At 41.0% G+C, this 12737-nt stretch overlaps 1 non-coding gene and 2 pseudogenes across 1 annotated transcript; all 3 read left to right on the forward strand.

Moving 5' to 3' along the window:
- Positions 1–464: 464 nt before the first annotated feature.
- Positions 465–536, forward strand: TRNAC-ACA (transfer RNA cysteine (anticodon ACA)). The gene has a single exon. It is a non-coding gene; the product is annotated as a tRNA-Cys (tRNA).
- A 1446-nt stretch (positions 537–1982) lies between these two features.
- Positions 1983–12737, forward strand: part of LOC133259252 (dihydrodiol dehydrogenase 3-like) — a 31262-nt pseudogene continuing 20507 nt past the window's right edge.
- LOC133259254 (U4/U6.U5 small nuclear ribonucleoprotein 27 kDa protein-like) lies at positions 5422–6246 on the forward strand (annotated as a pseudogene).

The following is a 12737-nucleotide window of genomic DNA, read 5'->3' on the forward strand; positions in this document are numbered from 1 at the left end:
CCAAGAACTTCCAGATGTACAAGCTGGATTTAGAGAAGCCAGAGGAACCAGAGATCAAATTGCCAACATCTATTTGATCATAAAAAAAAGCAAGAGAATTCCAGAAAAAATATCTACTTCTGTTTCAATGACTATGCTAAAGCCTTTGACTCTGTGGATCACAACAAACTGTGGAAAATTCTTAAACAGATGGAAATACCAGATCACCTTACCTGGCTCCTCCGAAACCAGTATGCAGGCCAAGAAGCAACAATTAGAACTGGACATGAAACAATGGACTGGTTCCAAATTGTGAGAGGAGTACATCAAGCTGTATATTTTCACCCTGCTTATTTAATTTATATACAGATTACATTATGTGGAATGCTGAGGTGGATGAACCACAAGGTGGGTTGAAGATTGCTGGGAGAAATATCAGTAACCTCAGGTACGCAGATGACATAACCTTAATGGCAGAAAAGGCTTCCCTGATGGCTCAGACGGTAAAGCGTCTGCCTACAATGCAGGAGACCCAGGTTCAATCCCTGGGTTGGGAAGATCCTCTACAGAAGGAAATGGCAACCCACTCCAATACTCTTGCCTGGAAAATCCCATGGGTGGAGGAGCATGGTAGGCTACAGTCTATGGGGTCGCAAAGTGTTGGACATGATTGAGCAACTCACTTTCTTTCTTTCTTTTAATGGCAGAAAGCGAAGAGGAACTAAAGAGTCTCTTGATGGAGGTGAAAGAGGAGAGAGAAATAATGGACTTAAATCTCAATATTTGAAAAATTAAGATTATGGCATCTGGTTCCATCCCTTCACAGCAAATAGATGGAGAAAAAAAGGGAAACAGTGACAGAGTTTATTTTCTTGGCCTCCAAAATCACTGCAGATGGTGACTGTAGCCGTTAAATAAAGATGCTTGCTTCTTGGAAGAAAAACTATGACAATCTAGATAACCTGTTTAAAAGCAGAGCCATCACTTTGCTGACAAAGATCTGTAGGGTCAAAGCTATGGCATTTCCAGTAGTCATGTATGAATGTGAGAGATGGACTGTAAAGAAGGCTGAGCCCTGAGGAATTGATACTTTCAAACTGTGGTTATGGAGAAGACTCTTGAGAGCCCCATGGACAGCCAGGAGATCAAACCAGTCAATCCTGAAGGAAATCAATCCTGAATATTAATTGGAAGGACTGATGCTGAAGCTGAAACGCCAATATTTTGGCCACCTGATATGAAGAACCAATTCATTGAAAAAGACCCTGATGCTGGGAAAGATTGAGGGCAAGAGGAGAAGGGGAGGATAGAGGATGATATGGTTGGATGGCATCACAGACTCAGTGGACATAAATCTGAGCAAACTCTGGGAGATAGTGAAGGACAGAGAAACCTGGTGTGTTGCAGTCCATGGGGTGGCAAAGAGTTGGACACAACCGAGAAACTGAACAAGAGAACTCTTCCATCTTCATCTTGTAGACTCTACTGAGATCTTCAGAGACAGACTATTCCATCTTAGAATCTTTTATCTAATGCTCCTATCTTCCCACCTTCTCTTTGAATACAACCCTCCCAGTCACACATGTAAGGACTTTGTCATTATACTAGGGTTACCAGGTAAACCAAGAATATCTTGCCTCTCAAGATTTTAATAAGCTTTACAAGATTGTTCCCAGACCAGGTTCAGAACCATGCCCCTGCAGTGGAAGCACAGAGTCCTCACCACTGGACCACCAGGAAAGTCCCAGGTTAAAGGAAGTTTTTAGCCACAATTCATCACACCTACATTTTCGGCTCTCTTCTCCATCTCTTCTGCTTCTGGAATCCCTACACTGTGAATGTTAGTATGTTCTATTCCCTAGTTAATGTAACATTTTTCTTATGATTCTGTATTCTGGTAAATTATTTTGGTAAATTATTAACCTCTATCTCAATATCTGATCCTTTCAAGTTTTTTTGTTATTGTTTCATTTGACACAAATTCTTCTCTCTTCTCATTTTGCTTAGCTTCCTCCTTTTCTATTAAGTTAGGTGAAAAAGTTACCTGTCCTGGTTTTGTGGGACTGTCCTTGTGTGGACCTGTCCCTGTGCAGTCTGTGTGCACAAGGTTTTGGGGCAGAGCTGGAGCTGAGCTGGTCTGAGGTCACCCCTTCCCAGGGTGTGCTGGCAACTGTCACCTCGGTGGGAGGGGGAGGGCAGGCTGGAGCCAGAAGCCAGTGTGAGCAAAGGCTTCTGTGCTCAGTGGCTGTCCCCACCCTACTGGGCCAGGCAAGTCCCAAGATGCTGGAGCAGAACTCTGAGGGTTGTGTCCAGACTGGTTCCACTCTTTGTAAGTATGCACCCTTGTAAGTGTGCACTCCCGTTCCCTGTACTGCACCTTTGCCCCAGCGGGTGGCAGAGCCGGAGGAAGGTGTGCAGGAGCAGCCCCTGGGGCGGGCAGCTGTGCATGTGGTGCAGCACTGACACACCCTCAGAGCCCCAGCCCCTGCTCCTTGGGGCCCTCTGTGATGGCCGCCCTGCCCTGTCCAGATGTGTGTGTATTCCTGTGTGTGTGTGTGTTCCTGTGTGTGTGTGTGTTCCTGGATGTGTGTTCCTGTGTGTGTGTGTTCCTGGATGTGTGTTCCTGTGTGTGTGTGTTCCTGGGTGTGTGTTCCTGGATGTGTGTTCCTGTGTGTGTGTATATTCCTGTATGTGTGTTCCTCTGTGTGTTTCTGTGTGTGTACATTCAGTTTGGTACTTGAAATAACAGGGAAAATCTCACTCTTGGTAGATTTGTTCCTTGTCTTGACTTTTACTAGTTGGCTCGTCATGCTCCTAGTCCTGGGATCAGCCCAACAGGAAAGCTACAGGTGGCTCAGTTCATTTCTGAGTTAGCATCTTACCTGGCTGAGACTGGCTATCTGATTCTGGTGAATTTATGACTGTTTTTGAATGTACTATGTCCCCCAAAGCCACATCCTCATTCTATTCAGGGCCTTTTAATACATTATCTAGTCTGTGTTTCCACCCTTATTCCTTTGTCCTTGGTTCCTTATGTATATATATATATACATGTGCTTAGGTGTGCTTAGTCGCTCAGTTGTGTCTGACTCTTGTGACCCCACAGACTGTAGCACTGCCAGGCTTCTCTGTTCATGGGATTCTCCAGGCAAGAATACTGGAGTGGGTTGCCATTTCCTTCTCCAGGGGATCTTCCTGACCCAGGAATCGAACCTGGGTCTCCTGCATTGCAGGCAGACTCTTTACCAATTGAACTATAAGGGAAGCCCATATATATGTATATGTATATATACACACACACAAACATATATATATAGTTCCCCTGCAGCTGCAATAGGCATTCCAGGAACTCTTTAGTTTAAGCTTAGAGTTGAGTGGAACAGACACTAGTCCCCAGACAGCCCCCAAGTAGGTTGGAATACCACACATAAGGTTTTCTGTTATCACTCTGGATTGAGGGAGCAACTGGGAGCTCATCAAGGTTGCACTGCCCCAGGTAGGAGGAGGGTACAGGTGAGTAATACACGATGAAATTTCCTTCCATTCTGTTCTTGATTTTTCCTAATTGGCTGTTTACTTTGTTGCTGTCGATCTGTGTTTGACTGTTTTCCAGACTCCTATGAAGTTTTCAGGTGATTTCTCTTTCTTTTCTTGTCTTTCCATGGGAGAGTTCAGTCCTCCCACCTCACCATTTTGCCGACATCACTATACATGTTAAATTTTGTCTTCACAACGTTCTCGTGTATCAGTGCATCACAATTTCTGTTACTCTTTCCAGATTTGTTGCATTTTAACTTGTTTATAGGTTTTTCATTTATGAATGATGTGGAGCAGTTAGTAAATTATGTAAAATATGTATCAGTGACATTATGAGAGTACCCTAAAAGTTATATAACTAGCTACAAGGGTTCAACACTCAAAGTCTCTTTGAACACTGTGCATGGTATCCTAAGGCTATTAATAATTAACTTCCAATAAGCACTGGCCAAAATGTCTCATTTCTGTTTTCTGTTCAGGATTTCAGTAGTCAGGTCTGTAAAGCATAGTAATTTTGCTGTGGGAAATATAAAAGGGGAAATTTATTTTCATTTGAAGTTTTGATTCTTTATTAAGGGGTAACATTTTGAAAAATGCTATTAAACACTTTCAGATTGTGTAATTTGTGTATGTGTGTGTGTTTGTACTGAAAAGTAGTTTTTTCAATTGATGTTTGATTGAGATTGGGCTTCATAATAATAGAAAATTAAAAATATTTATGTTGGAAGTTTCTAGTCTAACAAATAGTCAATAATTGCTCACCCAATCTCATCATTATATACTACGTGAGGTTACATTGATAAAAAGAATCAAACAAGTTAACTGTGGTCAATCATCTCTGACTCCATGGGTACTGGTTTAATCATGCTTCTCCTACTATGTCTCTGCTAACACTGGACAGTGCAGCTCGGGTGTTATGTTCTTGTTATTTATAACATTTGAAGGGAGAAGAAAAAAATCCCAGTCTGCTTACTCAGAGGAGCAACAGACAATGGATCTCAAAGGCCAGAAGGTGAAGCTTAATGATGGCTACTTCATTCCTGTCCTGAGATTCGGAACCTATGCACCTTCAGAGGTAACAGTACAGGTTGTGGGTTGAGATATAAATAGTAGTGGATGTGACATGAGCAGAAGGGACTTGGGTTGTCAAGCACTGAGCTCCTGTGTGACCCTGGGAGGGTCATGTGGTTCCACCAACCAGGCTAGAACCATGTCCTCTGAAAGAGGAGAAAGCATTCAGCCTTCATTCTGCATCATGGTCTGAAGCTGTGCTTACCTGCAGATTACTCTGGGTTCCCCTCCAGTTTCCATCTCTTTCCCAGTTTGGCAGAAGAGGTGAGACTTGGCCATCAAGATCACTGACTGTCAGCTGCTTTGTTTTGAGGGGGATTGCTATGGTGGGGTTTCTCTGTATATTTCATTAGTTCCAGAACACTTTCCTTCTTCCAAAAAGACATGATCCAGAGAAGCATTTGAGGTGGAAGGTCCTGAAGATGAGGTGACTGAAAAATAATGGGAGAGAATTGCTTTTCTACTGTGGGATACCTGCTCAGTGCCAGGGCAGAAACACTCCAGCTATATTTTTCCCTGTACTTCTCTTTCTGCTTGGAAACTTCTTCTGATGGGAACTATAGTATCATTTGAGTGGGGAGGAGGATATAACTGAGGGGATATCACTGAAGGGATAAACCACACTCTTACAAGCCAGGTTTTGCAATGTATTCTTGGGTTTCATTGTGTGTTTTTATTAAATATAGTCTGAAGTGCCTGGGCATAATTCAGGCTAGTGGACAAGTCTTTAGAAAGGAAGGCAGAAAGTTGGCTGTCCATCTTTTTTTTTTTTTTTTTCTGATACTATAATTTTTATTTCTAACTTTTCCATTTACACATGCTTACATTCTTGTCTTTAGAGCATGTAATTGTCCTTAAACTTTGAGTCTTGTCTTTAGAGCATGTAATTGTCCTTAAACTTTGAGTCTCAGTTTTTTCATCTATAAAACAGATAGAAATATCCAGAGACATTTTGGAAACAGAAGACAGGACTTTGTAGTACTCAGGGGGTGAGGGCGAGGAAGGGTCCAGGCTGTCAATGAAATTCACTGGTTCATGGCTCAGTACATCCCCAAATGTCCGAGCATTTAAGAAAAACCAGGAGCAGACACAACAGAGGGAAGTTAGACCAAATATCTATCTCCTTGAAATAGGAAAGATTCTGAATCACATAAAAAGAAACGGAGGACTTGTACTGGAGAAGGATTCCAAATGGGTCGCAGCCGCAGCCGTGCCCCACGGAGGGAGCGGAGGTGGTCCCGGCCCACATCCCAGGAAAGAGAACACAGGCGCCAAGAAAGGTCCCGGTTCCGGGAGCAAGATCAGAGAAGCCGCTCTCGCGCCCCACCCCGAAGGCGTTCCAGGTCCCCAAGACGACATAGATCTACATTTTCTCTTCTCGACTGAAAGAGGAGATGAGGAGAAGAAAGAAAGAAAGAGCAAAGAACATCAGATAACTGAGAAGGACTTAGAGGGCAAAACAGAGGAAGAAATAGAAATGATGAAGTTAATGGGATTTGCCTCCTTTGACTCCACAAAAGGGAAAAAGGTGGATGGCTCTGTAAATGCCTACGCCATAAATGTGTCTCAGAAGAGAAAGTATAGGCAGTACATGAATCCATCAGGTGGATTCAACAGACCTTTGGATTTCATTGCATGAACTGAAGTGTTGAAGAATGATGTTTTTTTCCCTCATCGTGATCAGAACAGTGGATTTTTATATTTAATATGCATCAAAAACAGGATCACAGTCCTTCCTCCTTGTAAAGTAAGACAATTTTATTTATGATGTGTGTAGTTCACTTACCCTGCCTCAAAAAAAGAGAAGTTAAATATTACATTTTTTTCCTTTAGGAAATATCGTTTGGGGCAGTCATCAACCCCATTTTTTTGTCCTTATTCCTATGGAAACTGTATACGTTTTTCTCTTGGATGCTCTTTATGACTTTTTAAAATACATAAAAGTAATTTGGAAGTAAGTTTCTCAAATAAAGCAATACTTTCTAAAAAAAAAAAAAAAGAAATGGAACATTTATTAAGCATTATAAACAAAATAATTTTGCCATTTGTAACTACACAGATGAACTGGGAGAACATTAAGCTAAGTGAAATAAGCCAGAAATAGAAAGATAAATACTACAGGATGTCTTTATAGGTGGATTCTCTAAAAGTGGAAGTTATAGAAGCAGAGAATAGGGAAATGGTGACCAGAAGCTGGTGTCAAGGCTGGGAAAAATGGGAAGATGTTGGTCAATGGTATAGACCTTCAGTTATAGGATGAATAAGCCTGAACAACTGGTGTATAGCACAGTGACTATAGTTAAGGATAATGTGCATAACTTGAGATTTTGTTAGATTAGATTTTAAGTCTTCTTACAAACAACCTTAATAGTTAGCTATGGGAGGTGATGGATCTGTTACCCAGCTTGATTGTGGTGATTATTAACTATGGATTCTTATATGAGAACATCACTTTGTACACCTTGAATAGATACAGTTTTATTTGGTGCATTCTGTGTGGTTTCACTGGTAGACAGAAGTCTCAAATGCTTGCACTTGGTTTCTTGCTGCTTTTACCAGGCACCTTATACCTTTGTATATAAGTATACATCTCACAATATAAATGCTACTCATGACTACAACTTAATGAGTCTTTTGGCTTCTAACAGCAAATCACTGAACCTGGAGGTGTTCTTGGGTCCTCTGAGGTCAGCAATCAACCACTGGTTGCCTGGGGTTGAAGGGTTCCTGGGTGTCCATGGAATAACTCACCAGGAATGTTCAGGGAAACTTTCATGGGTTCATCACCACACATATAGAACTAACCAAAGGCACAGAGCAAAGTCAATCCTTGGGAAGATCAAAGCTTGTACCTTAGCAATCTCTTAATCATGTGGATATTCAACATTTTTGTTTATGTAGACTGCTAAGAGTGAATCTCAGGAAGTCACCCAATTTGCTATAGAGGTTGGGTTCCACCATATCGACTGTGCTCATGTGTACCAAAATGAGGAGCAAGTTGGCTAGGCCATTTAAAGCAGGATTGCAGATGGCACTGTGAAGAGAGAAGACATATTCTACACTTCAAAGGTGCTATGCATGTTGTGTGTGAACATCTATGAAAGTGATTGTGCGAAGGTGACAATTATATAATAGGATCATTTGTTTGGTGATCTATGCTTATTGGTAAATTCCTAAAGTATTAGAATTCCTTGGTGGTTCAGTGGTTAAGACTTGGTGCTTTAATGACATGAGCCCATATTTGATCCCTGGTCAGGGGAGTAATATCCCACAAATGTCACAGTAAGGCAAAAAAAAAAAAAAAAAAAAAAAACCTGAAGTATTATTAACAAAACTTGCGTTCTTTAATCTCTACAGCTTTGGTTAACTTCCCTTCGACAAGAGTTGGTCTGACCAGCCTTGAAAAAGTCACTGAAAACTCTTCAACTGGACTATGTCCATCTCTATATTATTCATTTTCCACTGGCTGTGAAGGTTGGAAATATGTGTGATCACATCAATTTTATTTCTTGTGTTAGAATGTGCATCATTGCATGGATTGTTGCATTAAGGTTTGTCTTAGTAGGTTGAAGGGATGATTACAGTAGAGTTGAATCTCCCAAACAATAATTTGTGATCATCTTTTTACTGAGTTTCTTTGAATCCCTTACATGCCTCCCAGAAAAGGAGTTAATAATCTGAGAGTCTGTGCCAGAAAAACCTGAGGAAGTAGAAGCAGGCCAGTTCTGCACACAGTCCTGAATATGACTCCTGGGTCCCTGGGGATTTCAAGAACCAAGAGTTTGGTGCAGCCGTGGTGAGCATGACACTGCTTTACATTGAACATGATGAGTTTCTCTTGTCTTTCACCCTTTCAAATTGAGCATATTTGGTGGTGCTCCCTCTGGGTGCGTCTAAACTTTGTTCCTTTACAAGGACTTGGGAGAGATTGCCTCCTCTCTTGCCTGACTTCATGATGAGGTTTGTAGACTGCACTTAGCTGTTAAGAATGGTTTACTGAGAACTCTTGATTTCAAGTTACAAAAAGCAGTTCAAACCATCTGATGCACAATAGCTTAGTGGACTATGTAGATGACAAGTCACAGCCACAGACAGATTGGGGATTTGCAGTACTCTTCAGGAATGTCTCCTAATTTCTACTAATTTCTACGCTTTATCAGGATGTTACTCATGGTTTGCTAATTTTTTCTGAAAATTTTCTACTGATGGCAAATATGACCTTGGGGCAGCTCAAGGTCCATGGCCATGAACATTTGAGACCCTTGATCTTCCACAATGGTCTCAAAGACCACTGATCTTTGAGACCTTGATCTTCCACAATCCGTACCAACTTAAGGAGAGTCTTGCTGGTTCATGTGCCTGCCCTAGGGCGTCTGATGCTCAGAGGGAAAAGGAAATCTGATTATCTAGCCCAGGTCAAGTTTGAAACTTTTATTCTGGAAATAAAGCCATGTAACTTACTGCTATTCTCAGATCAGAGATATTTCAAGAGGGAAGTACAAGAACCGACAAAATTCACAGAAGTCACTTGAAGTCCTTTTTTAGGACCTAGAAAAATTGTACTTATTACAACATGTATTGAGTGTAAAAAAGTAGAATGAGCTTCCCTCCTAAAGACCTTGCTTACATCTCCATATGCAATCACTTTGCAAATAGTATCTACAAAGTTGTAAACCTACCTCATGTAGGTTTAATCCTGGGTGCCTGGAAGCCTTGCTAAATGTGGAGAAATTATTTTTTGCATGTCTAAAATGACTGCTTCTATTCCAGCCAGGGGAGGAATTATTCCCAAAAGATGAAAATGGAAAACTGATACCTGACTCAGTGGATCTCTGTCACACATGGGAGGTGAGTTCCAAGAGTAGAGAGTTAAAGGAGGAGCCAGGAGAGGGGAAACCTCCATCAATTCTGCCTGTGAGCATGGGCTGTGGGCCATCAGACTCAGCAGTTCATGAACTCTAAGGGATGTGATGCTGGGGTTGTGGAGAGGAAACCATTGCTGAAATGTTCACAGAGAGGAACAGGGGAGGAGAATCTGGGACAGTGAGACAGATATCTATTTCCTTCCATGTGATATGTGTTCTCCAGGGTTTTCCAAGGAGGAGATGGCAATTCTTCTTTTTGTGTCATGCAGCAGTTCATGAACTCTAAGGGATGTGATGCTGGGGTTATGGAGAGGAAACCATTGCTGAAATGTTCACAGAGAGGAACAGAGGAGGAGAATCTGGGACAGTGATTTCCTTCCATGTGATATGTGTTCTCTAGGATTTTCCAAGGAGGAGATGGCAATTCTTCTTTTTGTGTCATGCCATTCTTCCCCTCTTTCCTTCTTGATAATCAATGCTAATTCTTCTGGATGACACTTTTTACAGATATTTTTTCAGCTTTTATTCTTGTTCTATTGCTCATTCCAAGTGATTTTTCAGCACCCATCCGTCTCCAGGCCCTGGAGAAGTGTAAGGACGCAGGGCTGACTAAGTCCATCAGGGTGTCCAACTTCAACCACAAGCAGCTGGAGAATACCCTAAATAAGCCGGGGCTCAAGTACAAGCCTGTCTGCAACCAGGTGAGCAGCTTGGCTCCTCTCCCTCCTGCTCTTTACAACCTCCTTCTTGCCCTGGAGCCTGATATCTGTCTGTCCTCTCCTCCTGTTCATACGACCTTTGTGGGTCAAAGGATACTAGAGAGCAGAGCCTGTCTGGACTTTGTGAATGAAATCCATAACGATATCTCTGATAAAGTCTGGGTAGATAGGTGTGGAGGATTTCCTCGTAAACTGTGGGTAGAATCCAGAGCTAGAGGAAGGAGGCATTTCCCTGGGATGGAAGGATAACCAGACTGAGGGTGAAAGTGGCTTGGAGCGAACTGCAAGCAGGAAGGAAGACCATGAAAACCTGGAATGGATTCATGTTGAGGTTTGACAGAAACCAGCAAAATCCTGTAAAGCAAACATTCTTCAGTTAAAAATAAATTAATTAAAAAAAAACTGGAATGGGAAGTAATAAAGATACAAATCAGCTGAGATGGGTGTTAAGCGTTTGTGTGGGGTTCTGTTGGCTGAATCCAAAATCTTGGTGGCTCAGCATTTATGAGTCTCAACAGGGAGCACAGAACAGAAAAATGTGCTGGAGATGATGGAAATCATCCAGGTTAGAGGGTTAATTTAAAGGCTCATGGTGATGCTAACATTACATGAAATATTTACTCAGAAGCATTTACTCAAATGTAGAGCCCACCTTTTGATTATTCAGTCTTAGACTGGTTTTCCCATCCATGTCTATCATAAAATTAACTGTATAAACACACTTTTGTCTATTTTTCTCTTGGTGTTGGTATTTCCAGTTTACATCTTTTCTGTCACATTAATAATACCTTTCCATATAATCTGACACTCTTCTCTGTTGACATTCTACAGGTGGAATGTCACCCTTATCTCAACCAGAGGAAACTGTTGGATTTCTGCAAGTCATATGATATCGTTCTTGTTGCCTATGCTGCCCTGGGTTCCCAAAGACTAAAAGAATGGTATTGAACCCTAATGAAGACAACAAGTAGTTTATGTAAAATTCAATTTTTGATAAATAGTTTAAATCATATATTACTCAGATAACTCATAGGCACAGGGGATAAGCAGGGAAGGATGGAATGAATCCTTCTCTTTTATCTTCCCATCACCCAGCCAATTTTTCTACATTGTATTAGATTGTTGACCCATAAATAACAAATCTCTGCATTAAAATCAATATATAATCCCCCAGTTGAGACCAGAGACACAAGCTCATATCATGATTTACTTATTTATTCAACAATGAACATATTTCTAAAAATACATGTCTAAACCTCACATATCTTTTATCTAAAATTGGGATAATAATATGTAACTTCCAGGTCTATCATGATAACAAATTTCAATATGAACCATTTTTGTAAACATCTATAGAAAATTGCATAATATAAATAATATATATAAATAATGATGAAATGAATAGTTTTGGACTATTCAACTTGTATCAATACCTGTGAAAAGTAACAATTAAAAAAAAATTTCCCAGTCTTTTTCCATCACTGTTTCTTTTTGTGCCATTGTACAAACTTTAGAGCTATGAATGGAGAAAAACAACAAATGAGAATTAAAAAAGGAAAAAAAAATCCATGAGTTTGGGAGTTCTGGTCTCACTCAAACATGCATCCAAATGACTGGGAGAACTTTGTAAACACAGATTAGGAGGTGCCACCATTGAAGTTCTGATTCAGTGTGTCTGCATTTAAGCCGGGAATTTGTACTTCTAACAAGATCCCCAGTAAAGCTGATGGTTTTAGTACATGGACCACGGTTTGAGAAGCACTGGTATAGAGTGGACATACTTCGTCTGTTTGGTGAAACTACTCACAAACTGAGTACTTAGTCTCAGCTCCTCAGCATTTCTGAATTTCCTTCCAGGGTGAACCTGAACCTGCCCGTTTTCTTGGAGGACCTGGTTCTTTGTGCCATTGCCAAAAAGTACAAGCAAACCCCAGCTCTGGTTGTCCTTCACTACCAGATACAACGTGGTGTTGTGGTTCTGGCCAAGAGTTACAAGAAGAAGCAGATCAAAGAGAACGTACAGGTGATGAGTTGGGGCTGTGGGCAAAGGGGTCCTAAGGAATATCCTTCATTCTTTGTCTCTCTCTCAAGACTTTCCTTGAATCAAGACAAGTTACCAGTTCTTCCCCATGCATGAACATGTTGTGTGTGTTCCTGGTGATTTTCTCCTCCTGATGTGGCAACAGGAGAGGTGGCATGGCTGCAGAGGGTTCAGGTTGGACAGAAAACAGAGATTTTAGTTTCAGAGTTATGTTAGCCATTTAATCTGTCATCTTCTGCAAATGACATCTTATTTTCTTTGTTATCAGTTGATGAAATTGCAATATGTGATTTTTTTTTAGACCATTTGAACTACTCTAACAAAATATCACAGATTGAGTGGCTGAGAAAAATTGAAATTTATTTCTCACAGTTTTGAAGCTGGAGATCTGAGTCAGGGTTCCTGTGTGGTCAGGTGAGGGCCCTCATCCAGGTCACAGGTTTCTCTTTGCATCTTAATATCATGGAGAGGGCAACAGAGCTCTCCCAAGTCTCTTACATGAATATGCTATTTTAAAATCTCATT

This window comes from Bos javanicus, chromosome 13 (assembly GCF_032452875.1).
Source record: "Bos javanicus breed banteng chromosome 13, ARS-OSU_banteng_1.0, whole genome shotgun sequence".
NCBI classification, from domain to species: domain Eukaryota; kingdom Metazoa; phylum Chordata; class Mammalia; order Artiodactyla; family Bovidae; genus Bos; species Bos javanicus.